Source organism: Gorilla gorilla, chromosome 12 (genome assembly GCF_029281585.2).
Source record: "Gorilla gorilla gorilla isolate KB3781 chromosome 12, NHGRI_mGorGor1-v2.1_pri, whole genome shotgun sequence".
NCBI lineage: Eukaryota > Metazoa > Chordata > Mammalia > Primates > Hominidae > Gorilla > Gorilla gorilla.
In genome coordinates this window covers 120,602,491-120,615,241 of record NC_073236.2, presented here as the reverse complement: position 1 = coordinate 120,615,241, position 12,751 = coordinate 120,602,491, and the positions used below count along the sequence as shown (strand labels likewise).

The 12,751-nt window shown below is 42.8% G+C and overlaps 1 long non-coding RNA gene across 1 annotated transcript in view; it reads right to left on the bottom strand.

Annotated features, from left to right (window-relative positions):
- Positions 1-7,704, bottom strand: part of LOC129531789 (uncharacterized) — a 282,788-nt gene extending 275,084 nt beyond the window's left edge. Inside the window, exon 1 of the long non-coding RNA XR_008677198.2 lies at positions 7,086-7,704. This is a non-coding gene — a long non-coding RNA (uncharacterized lncRNA). The remainder of the gene's footprint in view (positions 1-7,085) is intronic.
- Between the last annotated feature and the right edge of the window lie 5,047 nt (positions 7,705-12,751).

Sequence of the window (12,751 nt, the reverse complement as noted above, 5' to 3'; positions counted from 1 at the left end):
AGCCTTGCGTTATCCTTTATGTCTGTATTGATTGCATGTAAGTTCTGCCTTATTTTGACATTTCAAAAAAGTTTGGTGTGGGTTTCCAAACTCCTACCCATTTGGAGACAACCAAGGACTCAGGTGGTGTTCTTAGCGTTCAAGGAGTCCATTGGTTTCTTAGCCCTTCAAAACTCTAGCCAGCTTAAAAGACTGTTGGGAAAGATTTTTTTAAAAATCAGATCTTCTGAAATTACTGGTTTCTTCTTCAACTTTGATTAGGACTGAGGATAATTGGAAAGAATGGGAACACAATGTAGTTAATCCAAGTAGAAAGTGTCAGCCATTGGTCCAGTTTGACCTGACCTATCACATCAAATAGAATCATTTGTCCGTGTTGCATCTTTTTTCTTCTGGAGGAACAAAAAAAAAATGTCAGCAACGTGAGAATGTGTGTAATGTAAACACGGCTGTGTTAGCTCAGCGTCAGGAAAAGCACACCCAAACGTAAGTCAGCACAGGACATCCTCCGCTCCCAAGACAAGCGCAATGGTTTTAACCTAACGACCTGCTCTTAAACAGCTCTACAGAAAATCACAATTAAATAAATACCACTTAATAGTAGAGATTTGTTTCGCTGCCAGATTATTTGTGGGAAGAGAAAGAGGAGGTTGGATGAATCACTTAATCTTTAATTATAAAATTAAGGTAGTTTCCAAATATTGTTATGAATTCAACCTCAAGCTAACTTTTAAAAATACCACAAAAATGGGTTAGAGGCATTCTGGAACAAAACAAAAAGGCAGAGAATAGAAGCTATGGAGAGACAGTATACCAAGAGTTGAAGTTGCACTGTTTTATTGGCTTAAACTAAAGTTAGGCCTAGTGGCTTTCCTTCAGCCCAGTTGTTAGGAATGTCAGACCAGAGCTATATAAAAATCACAACACATACACCAGTGAACCAATGAAAAATGCAGCCCCATGTGTTGCTGTGGAATAGTACAGGACAGGGGGTCAGGAGTGCTGAAGTCAAGGCCTGTCTCTGCTGCCTTCTGGAGCACCAGGAAGGAATTAACTGGAATGGAAGAGGGAGAGCTGTTATATCTTATAAGTGACACCGAGTAATCAGAAAAGCACTTCCAGAATCCAGTGACTTGGTCAGCCTTTTCCAAAAAGAGCACACAGGCAAAAGTGATATGCTTCTTTGCTTAAGAGCTTATCCTTCCTCTCTTCCTACCCTCTCTGGAAAGCCTCACTCTCCATGTTTTTTCCCATCTTATTTTTTAATTAAGATGTTTTCAAACAGTGTCTCTCATTGTTTCAAGTAGATGCCAACACTTGTATCTTTGAGCAGGTGACCTGGTGAAGGCTTTGTGATCTCCAAGAAAATCCAATCGTACGTTTTTGTCACCCCCACAGGCCTTTTCACCCACAAGAAACCGATGATTGTGCCCACAGGAAAACTGGGGCTTAATGGACAACTGAGTCCTGCAAAACCTTTTCCTCTTAGTGCCACAAGAAATCCCTAAAAATCTAGCCTTTCCAGAAACAGCTACAAGTCGCTCTTCTCTAATTGCATACCATTGTTGAGATCCAGAAAGACCCTCACTCTGCCGGTTGGCCACACTCTTCCACACAGGCAAAGGAAAGCCCATGAGATAGTAAGCACCACTCCGGAGCACTGCCTCCCCCTAAATCAACTTCTCAAAACTTACCAGTTAGGCATTCACTGATTATGTCATGAGAAATCAAAGTCTTTATAACAGTAGTTGCCATGTTTTCTTCATGATGGCATCTCCACTCCAAGTACATGGAAGGCATGAACATAATACATGTCATTCACTTCACATTTACCAAGCAGCTCCCTGAGCCCAGCCCTTTGTTGTCTCTGAACATGCATGAAAAGAAGACGCAGCCCCTCTGTTAAAGAAGCTTAGAATCTAATAAGGGACACAAACATAAATGGATCATTTTAATTCTGAATGACATGTTATGCTCGATATAGCAGAAGGATTAATAAGTCTATCCCTTAACCCATGTCAGATGTAGTTGAAAGGTGGGTATCTCTTTTCTTTAATCCATGCTAATGGTCTCCATGTCATGTTGATCTCTAGAAAATCACTCACCAAAGCAAGACATAGCAAATAGTTCTTTCTGAGGGCTTTAACAGCAGTTCAAACTCCAGATTGGGGATGATAGCTCTAAGTCACTCTGATGGTCAGACTGTGCTTGAAGATCCCACACATGCAGAAGGACCATGAGAAATGAGAACACACTCAGGGAAGGACGAACAAGATGGTGAGTTACACTCAAAGCCATGTCTAAGACAGAAGAGAGCCAAGATATTCTAGCTGGGCAAAAGACTCAGAAGATCTCTGAGTAATCTGTATGTGCCTCAAGGGGAAAAGCTATGTAGTGCTTATGCGGTGCAGCCTCATATGATTGTGCAAGTGATGGTCTCTGTGAATGGGGCTCCCTGGAGTTGTGTAGTATACAACTGTAAAATCACACTGTAGCCCCATGCTCATCTCTACATGAAGAGCAGCCTTTTGATGAATGTTTGATGAATGAAACTCTTTGCTCTCTTCAAATAAGTGAAAAGCTACTTGCGAAAGATAGAGCAGATCTTTCATTGCTTTAGTTGTTTCCCAAGATGGCAAAAGTAATGCCAGTGGGTACAAAAGCCAGAGAGAGATAAAAGCTTTTCAAGTTCAGAAGACTTTTGTATGAAGCAACACAGCCGAATAATGAAAGAGGATGACTAGAGGACAGCTGTGAGCTCCTCTCACCAACCCTCAACCTTAGTAGAGAGGAGATGAGTGGTTTTCGGGATTGGTGGAGAATATTCCATTTTTAGAAAAGGAAGGGGAGGTTGGGCTAAAGTCCAAGGCTGCCTGTAGTTCCTAATAAAGAGCAAATTGTTGTAAAATGGCACTACTTGGAGCTTCCAATGCCTGGCAGGACGTAACCATGAGCCTAAGTGGCACCTGAAAGAGTTAAATTTACATTCAGCTCCAAAACAATTTTAAGTTATTTCTTGTCAAATCAAATGCTTCCAAATGACTTCTCAAGTCAGAAAATGCCAAGCATTACCACGTGGGCTTGCTCAGCAGGCAGAGGGGCCCGCAATGCCGTTTGACGGCATTCTGCACACAGTGGAAGAAGGACCATGTCGCATTCCTCCTAATCTGATGAATCCTTGCCATAAATTCAGCCCAGGCAACCAGTGGGGTGGCTGCTGGCTCACAGAGAAGGGGAGGGGGCCACTTTACAAGAGCCAGAGGAGACAGCAGGCAGCCAAGCCCTCCACAAGAAGCTAGTAAATTAGCAGTCAGTGGAAGCTATATGTGGAAAAGACAGGTTCACCTACACAGTCTTCCAGGGGGCCCAGAGCACAGGTGAACATAGGCAAGAGAGGAAGAGAGTGTGCTCTGGGTCAACTAGTAGCTGTGGGATCCTGGGACCCACATAGTGAGGGTGTGATACAGCACAATTTGACGAACTCTTCCTGGATGATTTCTGCATACTGGGTGTCAGACCAGCAAGCACCATGCTGGATGTTGAAAATACAGACCCACTGACAGAGAAGATATCTGCCAATTAGCAGCTCACATTCCAGAAGAGAGACCCATTTAAGGAAAAAGATTGCATTAGTCTGCTATGACAAAATACCATAGACTGGGTGGCTTAAAAAACAGCCATTTATTTCCTCACAGTTCTTGAGGCTAGGAAGTATCAGATCCAGGTCCTGCAGGCTCAGGTTCTAGTGAGGATTCACTTCCTGATTTGGAGATGACCACTAATGCTCACAAGGGGAAGAGACCATGAGCTCTCTCAGGTCTCACCTTATAAGGACACAAATTCTATTGAATCAGGGTCTCACCTTTCCAACCTTAATTACCTCCATAAAGGCCCTAACTCCAAATACAGATATGCCAAAAGCTGAGGCTTCAATATACGAATTTTTTGGGGAATAAAAACATCCAGTCCATAGCAGGGCTCTATAAAACACATTCTAATAAGAGGTACTAGATGCTATCATACAATTCAGCGAAGCCTTGTGGAGTCACGCATCTGACCAAGTGGCTTGGGAGTACAGAAGAATAATCAGGAAAAATGTCATAGAAGAGGCACCGGACTGAATAAGCAAGTCACTCAGTGAAAAAACAGAAGAGGGAACCCACATAGGACGGTGGTTGAGAGTACATGCCTGGAGTTGAGCTGCCTGGGTTGAAACCCTCCTCTGATCCTACTAGTTCTGTGATCCTAGATAAGCACTAGAACCTCTCTATGAGCCTCAGTTTTCTTGGCTACAAAATGGAAATAATAGAGCCTGTTTGACAGAGTTGTTGTAGGCTTAGCCAACAGTACTAGCTAATATTACATGGCATCCCGGGCAGAGCATGGCTGATGGCCTGTAAATCTCATGAGTCCTGTTTGGGAAAGGGCAAGTACTTCAATGTGGCTTGGCTTAGGGAACATTAAGGAGAGTACAAGGACATGGGTGAGCTTAGACTGGAAATTTATTTAATGTTATGCCAGTGAGCTTGACCTTTATCCTCAGAGCTCTCGGGAGCCTTTGGGGGAAGAGTCCTCCAAAGTCACATAAGGAGAAACAGATTTTAGGAGATGGCTCTGGAGTCTGAGTGAGGTGGGAGCTGAAGAGGAAATGGAGTAGGAACAAGGCTTAGTGCCCTAGATGGCATCCAGGAAACCTGCCCCAACACCAACTACGCCTGGCAGCCAAATCCCTTTCCACTTCAATAAGCACTGGCTGAACCATGACATGTGCAGCCCTGTGTCAAGGCTGTCACTGAAACCCTAGTCCCAACCCTAATCTACTCAAGGGTTCAGAATCCTCCACAGTCTTTGCAACACATCTTTCAGTCTTTCCCCAACACTGCTCAGCAGGCAGGCTGGGGCCAGCCAAGCAGACAGGAGGGCCTTGCTGGATGGAGTAGGCTTGACCCATCTTTTTCTCTTTGTTCCCTTGCTATCATTGTGGATCTTCTTGCCTTTCTCTGAATCATTCTTTCCCCGCTTATTAGTACTGTGTGACCTATGGCAAGTCATTTAACCTTTCTGAGCATCCATTCCTTCATATGCCTAATATTAATATTTAATTCATAGGCATATTGTAAGGAATATTATAAACATTTAGCAAAGAATCTGGTACATGCACTCACATTTTCCTGCAAGAAACCTAAAGCCCTCTGCCAGTATCTTTTAGTCCATGAACCTATTACTAATGTTTAAGGCCACCTCTGTCCCCTCACTGTCCCCTCACTCTGCCCTCAGAAGCTAACCTATGTTACAGTCCTCTGGGGACTTTGTTTCTTCATCCCCAAACCACTCCCTGACAGAGAGGTCTCACAAGGAACACACACATACACACACACCCACACACACACACACACACGTATATATATTTTAGACAGAGTCTCGGGGTTCAAGCAATTCTCCTGCCTCAGCCTCCTGAGTAGCTGGGATTATAGGCACCAGCCACTAATTTTTGTATTTATACTAATTTTTGTATTTATACTAGAGACAGGGTTTCACCATGTTTGCCAGGCTGGTCTCGAACTTCTGACCTCAGGTGATCCACCTGCTTCATTCAGCCTCCCAAAGTGCTGGGATTACAGGTGTGAGTCACTGCCCCTGGCCACATATTTCTTGTCTATATGTCCTCTTAGCACCTAGAATGTGAGATAGTGTGTAGATCTGAACTGGGCAAATGTCTGTGCTAATCAGGCTATGAGAGGTAAACATCACAACACCAAGATCCATCCACCCAGTGGACCATGTCCACATCCCCTTATAAGTATTTTTTTTTCCTGACAATAGGCTGTAATGATTGGGCCAGAAGATAGCGCACATTCACTGAAAACCTGCTAATAAAATGACTAGTCGCATATGGCATGGTCCCACCCAAAAACATGAGCTAAGACACTTAGGGGATTCTGTTAAGAATGTTGTTCAGATACAAAATGAATATCAGGCAGGGGGCAACAAGAAGTAAAACTGAAAGAAGTTTGAAAACCCTGGAGTCAAGAGAGAGAGCCATTGAGTAAAAATATAGAGTTGAAGCTATGGGGGCCCACAGCAAGCAAAACTTACGAAGAACCAAAAAGTATTAGTCATAATAAAAATTCCGTTATTAAAGACCTACTATGCACCACCAACTGAGCTAGGCACTGTACAAAGATTTTTTTTTTAACAAAAAAACCGATGAGTGGGTACTATTATTAGTCCCATTTATAGAAGACATTGAGTCACAGAATGGTTAAATACTATGAGATCTCCATTGCCTTTATTGCCTCCTCGATTTCTTACAATAAACCCTCATGCTATCCCCTATGCCCACGCTCACATTAGAATAGCATGGGTGAATCTGCTCCTTGTAACCAAAGCAGAAAGCACTGTGGAACAAGGACTGCACACAAGACATGGAAAAACTGCAAAAGGGCGAGGACATGAAGATGCACCCCTTTACCCATGGCCTAGGCCAGCCCTAATGTTCCGAATGGCTTCCTGGACCCCCAGCTTGTAGAAACTACCGATTCTCCTGGGCCCTGAATGTTTGTGCCACACACAGCCATATGCTGTCTAATATCCTTAATGATCTTTTACATATCATTCCTTTTCTTCCTAGCCAGCCTGTGAGCTTATGACTTGACAGAGATCATGCCTTCTCATGTTGTTTGTTCTTTCACAAATGAGAGTGCCCTAAACATTTATAGAAATCATCCCCCTGGCTCTGTTCAAAGTGCCAATGGTCCCACCCATGTACACAGAATCCTGCAGGGCCTTGCAAAGGCATCAGACCCCTTGGGTGTAATCTGAGAACCACTAGCAGAGTAAATAAATCCCTGCCCTGGTGGCAAATACTTCCCTTTACCTCTTCCCTTATAAAAGCAAACTTTTCCTGTCCCATCTCACAAGTGCTCTCTAATGGATTCTTTGTTTTGTTTATTCCACTTAGTTCAAGCCAGAAGCAAAAAAAAAAAAAAAGAGAGAGAGAGAGAGAGAGAGAGAAAGTGCATGAGAAACCACCTAGCACAGTGCATGGCACAGAGTCATGAACTCTGTGTTTCCTCCAATGTTACCTTATTTAAAAAGCGCAGGGAAGGAGCCAAGATGGCCGAATACAAACAGCTCCGGTCTACAGCTCCCAGTGTGAACGACGCAGAAGAAGGGCGATTTCTGCATTTCCATCTGAGGTTCCGGGTTCATCTCACTAGGGAGAGCCAGACAGTGGGCGCAGGTCAGTGGGTGCGCGCACCGTGCGCGAGCCGAAGCAGGGCGAGGCATTGCCTCACTTGGGAAGCGCAAGGGGTCAGGGAGTTCCCTTTCCGAGTCAAAGAAAGGGGTGACGGACGCACCTGGAAAATCAGGCCACTCCCACCCGAATACTGCGCTTTTCCGACGGGCTTAAAAAACTGCGCACCACGAGATTATATCCTGCACCTGGCTCGGAGGGTCCTACGCCCACGCCCACAGAGTCTCGCTGATTGCTAGCACAGCAGTCTGAGATCAAACTGCAAGGCGGCAGCAAGGCTGGGGGAGGGGCGCCCGCCATTGCCCAGGCTTGCTTAGGTAAACAAAGCAGCCTGGAAGCTCGAACTGGGTGGAGCCCACCCCAGCTCAAGGAGGCCTGCCTGCCTCTGTAGGCTCCACCTCTGGGGGCAGGGCACAGACAAAAAGACAGCAGTAAACTCTGCAGACTTAAATGTCCCTGTCTGACAGCTTTGAAGAGAGCAGTGCTTCTACCAGTACGCAGCTGCAGATCTGAGAACGGGCAGACTGCCTCCTCAAGTGGGTCCCTGACCCCTGACCCCCGAGCAGCCTAACTGGGAGGCACCCCCCAGCAGGCGAACACTGACACCTCACACGGCAGGGTATTCCAACAGACCTGCAGCTGAGGGTCCTCTCTGTTAGAAGGAAAACTAACAAACAGAAAGGACATCCACACCAAAAAACCATCCGTACATCACCATCATCAAAGACCAAAAGTAGATAAAACCACAAAGATGGGGAAAAAACAGAACAGAAAAACTGGAAACTCTAAAAAGCAGAGCGCCTCTCCTCCTCCAAAGGAACGCAGTTCCGCACCAGCAAGGGAACAAAGCTGGATGGAGAATGACTTTGACGAGCTGAGAGAAGAAGGCTTCAGACGATCAAATTACTCTGAGCTACGGGAGGACATTCAGACCAAAGGCAAAGAAGTTGAAAACTTTGAAAAAAATTTAGACGAATGTATAACTAGAATAATCAATACAGAGAAGTGCTTAAAGGAGCTGATGGAGCTGAAAACCAAGGTTCGAGAACTACGTGAAGAATGCAGAAGCCTCAGGAGCCGATGCGATCAACTGGAAGAAAGGGTATCAGCAATGGAAGACGAAATGAATGAAATGAAGCGAGAAGGGAAGTTTAGAGAAAAAAGAATAAAAAGAAATGAGCAAAGCCTCCAAGAAATATGGGACTATGTGAAAAGACCAAATCTACATCTGATTGGTGTACCTGAAAGTGATGGGGAGAATGGAACCAAGTTGGAAAACACTCTGCAGGATATTATCCAGGAGAACTTCCCCAATCTAGCAAGGCAGGCCAACGTTCAGATTCAGGAAATACAGAGAATGCCACAAAGATACTCCTCGAGAAGAGCAACTCCAAGACACACAATTGTCAGATTCACCAAAGTAGAAATGAAGAAAAAATGTTAAGGGCACAGAGAGAAAGGTCGGGTTACCCTCAAAGGGAAGCCCATCAGACGAACAGCGGATCTCTCCGCAGAAATCCTACAAGCCAGAAGAGAGTGGGGGCCAATATTCAACATTCTTAAAGAAAAGAATTTTCAACCCAGAATTTCATATCCAGCCAAACTAAGCTTCATAAGTGAAGGAGAAATAAAATACTTTACAGACAAGCAAATGCTGAGAGATTTTGTCACCACCAGGCCTACCCTAAAAGAGCTCCTGAAGGAAGCGCTAAACATGGAAAGGAACAACCGGTACCAGCCGCTGCAAAATCATGCCAAAATCTAAAGACCATCGAGACTAGGAAGAAACTGCATCAACTAACGAGCAAAATAACCAGCTAACATCATAATGACAGGATCAAATTCACACATAACAATATTAACTTTAAATGTAAATGAAATAATGCTCCAATTAAAAGACACAGACTGGCAAATTGGATAAAGAGTCAAGACCCATCAGTGTGCTATATTCAGGAAACCCATCTCATGGGCAGACACACACATAGGCTCAAAATAAAAGGATGGAGGAAGATCTACCAAGCTAATGCAAAACAAAAAAAGGCAGGGGTTGCAATCCTGGTCTCTGATAAAACAGACTTTAAACCAACAAAGATCAAAAGAGACAAAGAAGGCCATTACATAACGGTAAAGGGATCAATTCAATAAGAACAGCTAACTATCCTAAATATATATGCACCCAATACAGGAGCACCAAGATTCATAAAGCAAGTCCTGAGTGACCTACAAAGAGACTTAGACTCCCACACATCAATAATGGGAGACTTTAACACCCCACTGTCAACATTAGACAGATCAACGAGACAGAAAGTCAACAAGGATACCCAGGAATTGAACTCAGCTCTGCACCAAGCGGACCTAACAGACATCTACAGAACTCTCCACCCCAAATCAACAGAATATACATTTTTTTCAGCACCACACCACACCTATTCCAAAATTGACCACATACTTGGAAGTAAAGCTCTCCTCAGCAAATGTAAAAGAACAGAGATTATAACAAACTATCTCTCAGACCACAGTGCAATCAAACTAGAACTCAGGATTAAGAATCTCACTCAAAACCGCTCAACTACATGGAAACTGAACAACCTGCTCCTGAATGACTACTGGGTACATAACGAAATGAAGGCAGAAATAAAGATGTTCTTTGAAACCAACGAGAACAAAGACACAACATACCAGAATCTCTGGGACGCATTCAAAGCAGTGTGTAGAGGGAAATTTATAGCACTAAATGCCCACAAGAGAAAGCAGGAAAGATCCAAAATTGACACCCTAACATCACAATTAAAAGAACTACAAAAGCGAGAGCAAACACACTGAAAAGCTAGCAGAAGGCAAGAAATAACTAAAATCAGAGCAGAACTGAAGGAAATAGAGACACAAAAAACCCTTCAAAAAATTAATGAATCCAGGAGCTGGTTTTTTGAAAGGATCAACAAAATTGATAGACTGCTAGCAAGACTAATAAAAAAAAAAGAGAGAAGAATCAAATAGACACAATAAAAAATGCTAAAGGGGATATCACCACCAATCCCACAGAAATACAAACTACCATCAACGAATACTATAAACACCTCTATGCAAATAAACTAGAAAATCTAGAAGAAATGGATAAATTCCTCGACACATACACTCTCCCAAACTAAACCAGGAAGACGTTGAATCTCTGAATAGACCAATAACAGGAGCTGAAATTGTGGTAATAATCAATAGTTTACCAACCAAAAAGAGTCCAGGACCAGATGGATTCGCAGCCGAATTCTACCAGAGGTACAAGGAGGAACTGGTACCATTCCTTCTGAAACTATTCCAATCAATAGAAAAAGAGGAAATCCTCCCTAACTCATTTTATGAGGCCAGCATCATTCTAATACCAAAGCTGGGCAGAGACACAACCAAAAAAGAGAATTTTAGACCAATATCCTTGATGAACATCAATGCAAAAATCCTCAATAAAATACTGGCAAACCGAATCCAGCAGCACATCAAAAAGCTTATCCACCATGATCAAGTGGGCTTCATCCCTGGGATGCAAGGCTGGTTCAATATACACAAATCAATAAATGTAATCCAGCATATAAACAGAACCAAAGACAAAAAACACATGATTATCTCAATAGATGCAGAAAAGGCCTTTGACAAAATTCAACAACCCTTCATGCTAAACACTCTCAATAAATTAGGTATTGATGGGAGGTATTTCAAAGTAATAAGAGCTATCTATGACAAACCCACAGCCAATATCATACTGAATGGGCAAAAACTGGAAGCATTCCCTTTGAAAACAGGCACAAGACAGGGATGCCCTCTCTCACCACTCCTATTCAACATAGTGTTGGAAGTTCTGGCCAGGGCAATTAGGCAGGAGAAGGAAATAAAGGGTATTCAATTAGGAAAAGAGGAAGTCAAATTGTCCCTGTTTGCAGATGACATGATTGTATATCTACAAAACCCCATTGTCTCAGCCCAAAATCTCCTTAAGCTGATAAGCAACTTCAGCAAAGTCTCAGGATACAAAATCAAGGTACAAAAATCAAAAGCATTCTTATACACCAACAACAGACAAACAGAGAGCCAAATCATGAGTGAACTCCCATTCACAATTGCTTCAAAGAGAATAAAATACCTAGGAATCCAACTTACAAGGGATGTGAAGGACGTCTTCAAGGAGAACTACAAACCACTGCTCAAGGAAATAAAAGAGGATACAAACAAATGGAAGAACATTCCATGCTCATGGGTAGGAAGAATCAATATCGTGAAAATGGCCATACTGCCCAAGGTAATTTACAGATTCAATGCCATCCCCATCAAACTACCAATGCCTTTCTTCACAGAATTGGAAAAAGCTACTTTAAAGTTCATATGGAACCAAAAAAGAGTCCGCATCGCCAAGTCAATCCTAAGAACAAAGCTGGAGGTATCATGCTACCTGACTTCAAACTATACTACAAGGCTACAGTAACCAAAACAGCACGGTACTGGTACCAAAACAGAGATATAGACAATGGAACAGAACAGAGCCCTCAGAAATAATACCACAATCTACAACCATCTGATCTTTGATAAACCTGACAAAAACAAGAAATGGGGAAAGGATTCCCTATTTAATAAATGGTGCTGGGAAAACTGGCTAGCCATATATAGAAAGCTGAAACTGGATCCCTTACTTACACCTTATACAAAAATTAATTCAAGATGGATTAAAGACTTACATGTTAGACCTAAAACCATAAAAACCCTAGAAGAAAACCTAGGTAATACCATTCAGGACATAGGCACGAGCAAGGACTTCATGTCTAAAACACCAAAAGCAATGGCAACAAAAGCCAGAATTGACAAATGGGATCTAATTAAACTAAAGAGCTTCTGCACAGCAAAAGAAACTACCATCAGAGTGAACAGGTAACCTACAGAACGGGAGAAAATTTTTGCAATCCACTCATCTGACAAAGGGCTAATATCCAGAATCTACAAAGAACTCAAACAAATTTACAAGAAAAAAACAAACAACCCCATCAAAAAGTGGGCAAAGGATATGAACAGACACTTCTCAAAAGAAGACATTTATGCAGCCAACAGACACATGAAAAAATGCTCATCATTACTGGCCATCAGAGAAATGCAAATCAAAACCGCAATGAGATACCATCTCACACCAGTTAGAATGGTGATCATTAAAAAGTCAGGAAACAACAGGTGCTGGAGAGGATGTGGAGAAATAGGAATATTTTTACACTGTTGGTGGGACTGTAAACTAGTTCAACCATTGTGGAATTCAGTGTGGCGATTCCTCAGGGATCTAGAACTAGAAATACCATTTGACCCAGCCATCCCATTACTGGGTATGTACCCAAAGAACTCTAAATCATGCTGCTATAAAGACACATGCACACGTATGTTTATTGTGGCATTATTCACAATAGCAAAGACTTGGAACCAACCCAAATGCCCAACAATGATAGGCTGGATTAAGAAAATGTGGCACAT